Source organism: Hetaerina americana, unplaced genomic scaffold (assembly GCF_022747635.1).
Source record: "Hetaerina americana unplaced genomic scaffold, ioHetAmer1.1.p SCAF_5, whole genome shotgun sequence".
NCBI lineage: Eukaryota > Metazoa > Arthropoda > Insecta > Odonata > Calopterygidae > Hetaerina > Hetaerina americana.
Genome location: NW_027287095.1, coordinates 96,531,692 through 96,540,865, shown reverse-complemented (window position 1 = coordinate 96,540,865; position 9,174 = coordinate 96,531,692).

Genomic DNA, 9,174 nt, shown 5'->3' with positions numbered 1-9,174 from the left:
GGTCACTGAAGCAGGATGATGGAAGTAGATTTGGAGGCTTTCGAAATGTGGGTGTGGAGAAGGATGAAGAAGGTGAAGTGGGCAGAAAGGAAAACAAATGAGGAGTTACTGCGTACGGTGGGTAAGGGGATTGATGGAATGATATCCAAAGAAGGCAGAAAAGATGGATGCAGAGCATATTGATTGGCAGTGGTTGAGGTTTAAGACTGTGATAGAGGGGAAAGGGTTGGGCAGACGAGAACGGGGCCGGAATAGGGGAAGGGGATGTTGGATGGAATGAAGGGAGGAAAGATGTATGCGGAATTGAAGAAGGGTTTAATGTAATGTTGGGCGTTACGTTTCGTTTTGTTAGGAGAGGAAAAGAAATGTTTCGTTGTCCAGCCTGTTACCACACAGATCCTAACTCTAACACTAGAATAGAAATGAAATACATAAGTATGGCTGAATTCCTTTTCCACCTCTGCGTGCCTGTAAAATCTCTGTTTCTACTTTTGATGGCATTGTAAAGCTGCTACCTCTTTCATCCTTTCATTCTCTTGTTGTGCTCGTCCATGCCTCTGTTAGTGAGTGGAAGACCTCCCGTGGAAGACCTTCCTGGGGCAGAAATTCGGCGTATTTGGTTCCATAAAACTGAACAGATTTCAACGGTCGTCCTTGGCAGTGCAGCTGACCCCACAAGCCCGTGGGTCATTTTCGGCCAAATATTTTCCTTCTGCTTGGAAAAAGCATCCTTCCATCTTCCCTAGCAACTTTTGTCTATTTTCCTATTGCGTTCCTATCCCTTTTCCGTGCATATATTCATGGTAATGAATGCGTTTCGGGTGTTCTGCGGTTCACACCGACACGCACGAACTTGTTTATTTAAAAACAGATCCTAGAGCAGAAGACCAAAGAAATACTCGCGGAAGGTGGGCGTTTCGTGACTGCGAGGCCAGAAGAAGGAGCCATATTATACACGCAAACACATCCACGAATGCGTCTGCATTAATATATTTAGTCGTGAACATAAATACTTTTATTTGCATATTACCTTGCATGCACTCACGTGTAAGAGCTCCACAGAAGTGACAGCAATTGTACGAGACGGATGTTAAACGCAGAAGGCGCATTAACTTGGGGAGGTGGGGACAAGCATAGACATGTTTAAACGTTTCGGTGGGTAGTCACGGCCGTCGCGTCAGTCTTCTTTGGTATTATTGTAACCATTTGTATTTGTGTCCCTGCCCCCGCATGCATGTCCAGCGGCAACGCTCCATCGAGCAGAGCACACACTCGCCCTTTGATGCGGGGGTGGGGGTTCGCCGCTGCGTTCCGCCAGCCCTCCTGGCTTTTATTTCGGCGGCGAGGGGGCGCGTGTACCTGTTTGTGTCTGTGTATGGGTGGGTGGTTTGGGGGTGGGGGGGAAGGGGGAGGCGGAGTGGGGAGGCTTGGCGATAAATTCCACCGCCGTCCCCTCCGTTGCATTTTTGGCGCACTGCGTGACGACGCGACACCCGGGCGGACGCGCCCCCAACCCCCCCCCCACGCGTACCCCTCCCCCAACACCCCAAATGCCCTTTTCGATCCGAATCCCTCCCCCACTCCCCGAATTAAGGCCTCTCCCCGCCCCCTTGGATTTTTTTTGTCGTGGAGGGCGGTGTTTTTTCCGTATTTTAGAGGAGCAAAAACCTTACTGGGCGAATTCCCATAAAAAATCTGATTTCATTAATTTGACGCAATTGATGGGCTAAAACTTTGGATTTGGGTTTTTGTTTGGGCTTACTTGAGGAACTGAATGGATCATCAGATCGCCACTACTTGAATATTGCCATAGACGAGATATTAATGAGGTGCGGTCATTCTAAAATTGAATTTTTCCGCTGTGGGTTGACTGGAATCGTCACTCGTCGCCGAGGACGATGTTTCATTTAGCCTCGCCATCGATCGATGCGCACGTGGATCGATTCGTTTGCCAGCATCTGGATGCGAGTATCGCTGAAACGATTCAATTCGCCCCTCGATCTGCCTTATCGGCCGACATCGCCACGGATTCCCCACCAATGCCATCTTCGCCGATTCGCTCAAGTATACGTATTCCTCCCTCCTCCCAGGGATCCGATTTTGATGTATAGATCCAGATAAATAAGAATGATAGGTATGTTAATATGCAAATCAATCAATTGGGGTGAGGGCATTTTTGCAAAACTTGAAGGAATTATTTTGTCACTGAATTTGGGTCGCTCGAATGGACCCATTGCTTTTTTCCTACCTTATTTTACGATATTTCGGAAGCTGACATATTTTGTTTCGATTAAAAAAATTCCGGCTGGAGGTAGTACAGCGGTGGGAGGGTGGTGAGCGCGCTCGCCTTGCCGAGACGCACCCTTTCACGGCGTGCGAGCTCTTTTGAATGGTCGCCATTGAAGCGCGCTGACCATCAGTCGGGTGCATTTACTCATCCCTCCCCTCTTTCCGCGTCCTCTCCCCCCCCTTATACCCCCCCTCTTCCCCACCCCACCCCCCCCTCTTCCGCTCGACAAGCAAAATGACACTTTGCCACGAACCAAGGGGGGGAGGGGGTGTGTGTTATCGAGATGGGCGTGGGGTGGGATGGGGGAGGATTTGGGCGGTTGCGAACACTCGCGCGCGGACACTTCTCCCCCTCCCTCTCCCCCCTCTCGCGGACGCACACCGGTTGTGTGCGCGCGTGTGAATGCTGTTGCTACCGTGTCCGCGGGCGGCGCTGTCCACTCCTTCGCTTGTTTTTTTGTTGTTTTTCCACTCGCCGGGGAGGGATTGGAAACATGTTTGGGGGTGGAGAGGGGGAGGGGGGGGGTTTGGGGGTGAGCCACCGCCACCGGGACCGATATTGCCGCGACCTCCCCCCACCCCCGCCCCCCGCTGCCCGCCCCTTCTCCTTTCCCTCACCCCCGCCACGCCTCGCGGCGAAGACTGAAGAGATTCAAGGAACTACGGGTTGCATTTACATTCAGGGAGCCCTTAGTTTTGATACAATTTTGGAAGCTGACTTAGAAAGACGAGATCAATGCGAGAAGACAATGATTAGTCGTTATATCATGAATAAAGTTATAACTTCAACGAGAGTAAAAATGTATGCTAGTCAATGCACGCGAATTTGGAATACGCGGACTATGCGGCATTTTTTTGCTAACTGATCAAATTACTAAATTAAATGGAATCAAAAAGTGCCACTTGCTAGCATTTTATATTTTCAGATTTTGAAGAAAGTTGGGTTTGAAAAGTACTGCACTCCACCTAAAAACGTACAAAGGACTTGACTCAAATGTAGCGTTCGAGATTGAATCATAAGTGCAGTGCAAACATTCCGAAAACTATGCACAGATTGAAGGTAATAGTTATATTAATCCGTGAGTAACGATCACGAGTGCTAATATCTGCAAAGTGGTAGTGCATTGCCAGAGGACTCACTCCATCGGATCCGGAGTATCGCGAAGAAGGTACGATGCGGGGGGCCGATGCAGACGAGGGCCCAGCCGGGCCTCCGGAGGAAGGGGGGCAGCACCGCCACCGATATCGCAACCCCACCATCCCCGGCCCCAACCTATCCCTCCACCCCTCCTCTCCTGCCCACCCGCCCACTTCTCAGTCGTCATGGCGGCGACTGCGGAGGACTAATTTGCGCGCTGCTAATGCGTTCCCTTCGAGCACTATGCATTCTTTAATGCCGCCATGTCCGCTCCCCCCCCCTCTCCCCAACAACTCCATGCTCCCTTGGAAACGACCCCATCTCCACGCAATCAACCATTCGGCCCATTCCCGACCGGTGGGCGAGTTCGCCATTGCTTCTTATTTCCTACCTTCCCACCCGCGTCGTGCGCGGGGGCGACTCCCACTCCTTATTCCAGATACACTACCTTTTTGAAAACAGGTATGAGTGGGACGAGCCGTGACCACTATTTGTTTCTCTAAAGACTTACCATGTGCTATGAGAAATTCGCCATATTTGCCATACAGTGTTTCTTTTCTTATTTCTTCGTGGCTTCCTCCTCCCTTCATCATCATCAGTATTTCAATCCTAAGATTGGTTTACTGCAGTCCCCCATTCCTACCTATTCATTGTTAATTCCCTCACCCTCTGATAGGTCCCATGTTTTACGTCTTTCTTAATTGGCCCCATGTACTTGTCTCTTCGTCTTCCTCGTTGAATCTTCCTTTCTATATTTCCTTCCATTATACTCCTAATAAATCCATTGTGCCTCAATGTGTGTCCAATCCCCCTAGCATTTCTTCTTTGCCGCAGAGTTCTCATTGTGGTCCTATCTTCTTCTGCTCTTCTACTGTATGTATATACTTCATTGTCCCTCACTTTGTCTGTCCAAAGCTTCCCAGCATCCGTTCATGCCATCTGAAATGCCCCCCTCTCTTCCTCCCCTGCCCCCCCTTTGCCAAATGGACTCTCCCTTCCATCGCGGCCTTATCTGCATCCCATTACCTTTCAATGTGTGCCCCCCACCCCTATTCCTTTGCCTTTTTCGGATTTTCTTCAACGGCAACTCCCCCTCTATTCTCCCGCCCCGTCTAAGCCTTTGTCTCCCAACTCCCTCTCTCTCCGTTCTCCACCGCACCCACGTCTCAAATGACTCCGACCATAGCGCTCTACATCCTCTCATTTCCTCAGAGGCCGGGTCTTACATCCACAAAGCACGGCTCCTCATATTTAAGTCTTCTACAAATCTTTACTTAGTATACCTGTCGTTAACTCTCTTCTTCTTGCAAATGCCTCCGAGAACATAATTTATCCCCAAATGCATTCTCCTCTAAGCATTCAAAAATAACTGAAATACGTTGGCTGTCTCACTCATTATTACTTGATCATCTGTCAATATAGTTGGCCGCATCACCTTGCCTCTCATTTAGTAGTAGTTATAAGGGAAGGCGTAGGGATACCACGGAAAGAGATCAGTTGCCTCTAGGATTAGAACGCGGCCCCTCTGGTTGGGAAGTCAGAACGTTAGCCACCGCATCATACCGATTCCTTCCGCCCATTTTTATTGCAATAATGCCCCGGCAATAATGAACAACTCTGCCCCCCCCCTATTAATCACTGCCCATCCTGATTCTTCCGCTGCTATCTGTGCCGTATACATCGTATGTTTTGAATTAATTGGCTGTCTCTCCGGTTCATTCCCGCATTCCGCAATATCTCCATCAATGTCACCTACTCTGCGCGGCCAAACTCCCGAATCAGGATTGTTTGTTTCATAGGTTTTAAGAAAGTGTTAGATAGAGTGGAGTGGCTAAAATTAATGCCTTAATTTTCAGCAATAGGAATAGACTGGAGGGAAAGGAGGCTAATCCGCAACCTGTACATGTCTCAGACTGCTCAGGTGCGGGTGGGGAACGGGGAGTCCGGATGGGCAGTGTTAGGACGAGGTGTAAGGCAGGGTTGCCCATTATCACCGTTGCTGTGCAACCTGTATGCAGAGGAAATGATCAAAGAGGCATGGGAAGAACTGGAGGTAGGAATGAAAGTGGGCGGGGAATTCGTAAAATCAGTTAGGTTTGTGGATGATCAAGCTTTAATTAACCAAAGGATTGCAAGCATTGATGAGTGAATTAAAAATCAGTTCTATTGCTATGAAGTATTTATAATGCAAATAAAGAAAACGATAAGGTTTTAGGAAAAAAGTTAAATATTAAAATAGATTATCATAAACTAGAGAATATGGAGCAGTTAAGTTGAGCGAGGATTTTAAGAAAAGGCCCATGAATGCCTTAATATGGAGCGTAGTTGTGTGCGGCGCGGAAACATCTTCACTGAAGTACGAGGATTGACGTAGATCGGTTTTTGAAATGTGGGTGTGGATAAGAATGGAGAAGGCGGAGTGTACCGAAATGAGGAGGTGGAAGATACGATGGGCGATGAGAAGGGATGGTTGGGAGAAATCATAAGCGGGCAGAAAAAATGAATGCGAAACGTATTGATCTTGGTGGATCAGTGGAATGTTGAAGATTGTGATAGGGGTGAGAATGTTAGGTAAACGAGGATGTAGGGTTAGGAATAGGATAGGGATGTTGGATGGAATGAAGGGAGGAATGAAATATACGGAGAAGGCGAGGGGTTTACGTTAGTGTTGGATGTTATATTTTTTTTGTTAGGAGCGTCAAGGATATGCATTACTGTACTGTTTTGTATGCTGGGTCCATCCAAAACCTATCTTCACTCGTAGAATACCAATTATAATATCTATGATTATTAGAAAATTTTAAACATAAAAACTACTTTGGCTGAATCGGATGTCACAGTTAACGCCTCGCTCTACATCATCATCTTATAGAGTCGCTTTCCACATTTTCTGAGATGGGGGCAAAATGAAGGTGAAGGAATATCCTGGCTATATTCTTTCTCCATGAATACTCCGTTAAGTTCCGAACCTCCCTCCCGGCCTTTTTTTTGCTTAACTCATTTCTACCCTCTTAAATCTTAACTCTCTTCTGAACTCTAATATTTGCGTGGATATTGCCTACAGTCTCATTCGACTCCATCTCCCTTATCGCTTATTCTATCTCGCCATTTTGTATTACAGGAGGCGGGCCATTTTTGTCTGCGACTGTTCTGTGTGTACTTTCCACCGCCTTAATGCTTTCTCTCTCCGTTAGAAACTTCACCGCTTCATCTCCTGTAGTCGATAGGGTTTCGCCTTACTGATCCTGACGTTTAGTACTTGCACTTTTCCTTGAAACTGAAATTTGTCGCATTGATTGATCCCCAGATCCATTGTTTCCTCCTCTAAGTCCTTTGTTTAGCTCTCTGAGCATTCTTCTCTATATTTTCTGTTCACGTTATTCCAAATCGTCTGCCATGCTCGGCATCCCTCCCTTAACTCCTGGCTTCTAAGTTGACTTATTCCTTATGTTTCCAATGGCTCATTTGCTGTTCTTTCTATCCTGTTCCTCTCTAACTGCAATACCTTTATATCCCCTCATTTTGATATTTACCGAAATTTTCCTTGGTACTCCTTCATTTTCTCTCTGGTCAAACCTGGCTCTTGCCGGGCACGACACCCGTCCGATTCCCGTAATTGTCTCGATTTTTATTTCTTTCTCTCAGTCTATATTTATCACGGAAATAGTAATTGTGTTGTTTTTCTTGTTATTTTTCTCGGTAATGTTATTAGCTGGGCACCATCACTGAAATATAGAGTGCGCTCCGAAAGTAGTCAAATATTTTTTAAAGTAATTTATCAAATAGATTTACACAAACACTTACAAACTCCTCAAAGTAATGTCCTTGGGTCTCAACACATTTTTTTCCAGCGACTCTGCCATGACCTGAACGAGCCCTGGAAGGAGTCCTCGGTGACCTCTCGTAAGGTCTTCGTCACGGCTGATTGGATCTCTTCTATGAGCGAAATACGGGTTCCTTTCATGGCTACCTTAATCCGACGGAACAAAACAAAGTCTCCTGAGGCGCCGTCAGGACTATTAAGGGGGTGTGGCAGCGTTGGCACCTGCTGTTTGGCCAGGAACTCGCGGACTCGTTGCGCGTTGTCGTGATGGAGTTGCCAGGTAGCGGAGATGTCTCTTCTCATCCTGATGACCCTTTTTCGGAGTCTTTCCAGCACATCCACGTAGTATACAGCGTTAACTCTCTGCCCTTGAGGAACGAACTCCTTATGGACCACTCCTTTACTATCGAAAAAATCATTGAGCATTGTTTTCACTTTTGATTTGCTCATTCTTGCCTATTTGGGCTTTTTCGTCATGAACCTCTTCCCGACCCCCCTTACGGGTCTTTAACCACCCCTCAAAACTTGTGAGTAGGGCAGAGCAGACTCCCCGTAAGCCTCACGAATCATTTTGTTAGTCTCCCCAAGAGGTTTTTCAGTTTAGCACAATAATTATTAGTCACGTAACGTTGCTCGGTCGTCGATTCCATTTTTTCGTGACACGGTCGGAGCGCGGAGGTTTACAATAGCCGACGTCCTGCCGTTTTTACGATTTGGAGAGCACTGAGACCGGTTTCGCGGAGAAGATTAGCGCTTCTTCCACCTTCTCCAAGTGGTTCGATCCCACTTCGACCAAGGGGAGCGGCGCGGGAAATTCAGTTGCATTACTTTTGGAACGCAGCCTGAAAGTACCCGTCCTGCGCCTTTCGTAGTCTGTTCCTCAGTGAGGAGTAGACGTAGGGCGGACTACTTTCTGTCAAGCTCCAACAGATTCAAACTGCCTGCCATGGGTCATCCAGCCTGTCACAGTCAGCATTGCTTCCACGAGTACAGACAGATCCAGGGGTCAACGGTACCCCCAAGCCCGTCCACCACGTCAAGGTTGAGTCCATTTCAGGGCCATCTCCTCAGTAAAAAAACTGCCAACTCAATGGTAGGCGCACGAGGGCATGTCCGCGGCTGACTGTAATATATGCCCACTATTGGTGGTGTCTTTCATCTCTTCTTCCCTCCATTTTCAATTTGAAGGAAATTTCGAAATCAGCGCTAAATTCAGAATTTTGTACATTATGTACGTAGTTGTTGGCGCATTAAAATATATTGCGCAGGCGTACAGTATTGCCATAATAGTTTTATACGAATACGTATTAACAGTGCAAATCAAATAACAGGGGCATTTTAGCTTCCGGAAGTACATTCTTAGTTTTTTATGAGAGGCGACCGACAGCTAAGGTCATTTGTCCAATAGGGATGGTTGGGAAAGGAGGTAGGGTGGAGAGAAACCCGGCGTCGACATTAGCCTACTCTTTACGAAAGACGCCAAGGGGTCCGCAGTTTAACGTCCCATCCGACGGACGGCGTACTTTACTCAAAGTGCCCTCCACAAAGCACCTCAAATAGGGATCGAGATTCCACTGAAAAATTTCTGCCGCCACCGGGATTCGAACGCGAGCCCTCTCGGCCTGTACGTTAGCCACCTCACCATCCCGATCCCCCCGGAAGTACGTGTATTTGAATTTGAATACTCTTGCTTTTAATTTCATTTTCCTAAGTAGCCCGCTCTGGTGTGGCAGAGATACCAACTTAGTGCACAAAGAGCGACTTCTGTCGTTAATGTACCATTTTAGATCATATGTAGGTACAATGTACCCAGCATTCAGTAAGTGTGAAAAGTGAGGACTCTCCCAATGCCAAATTATAAGTATACCATTTGATAAAATTTGTTGTCTCAGGCGTAACTTTGTGGAATTTGCATAACATATTG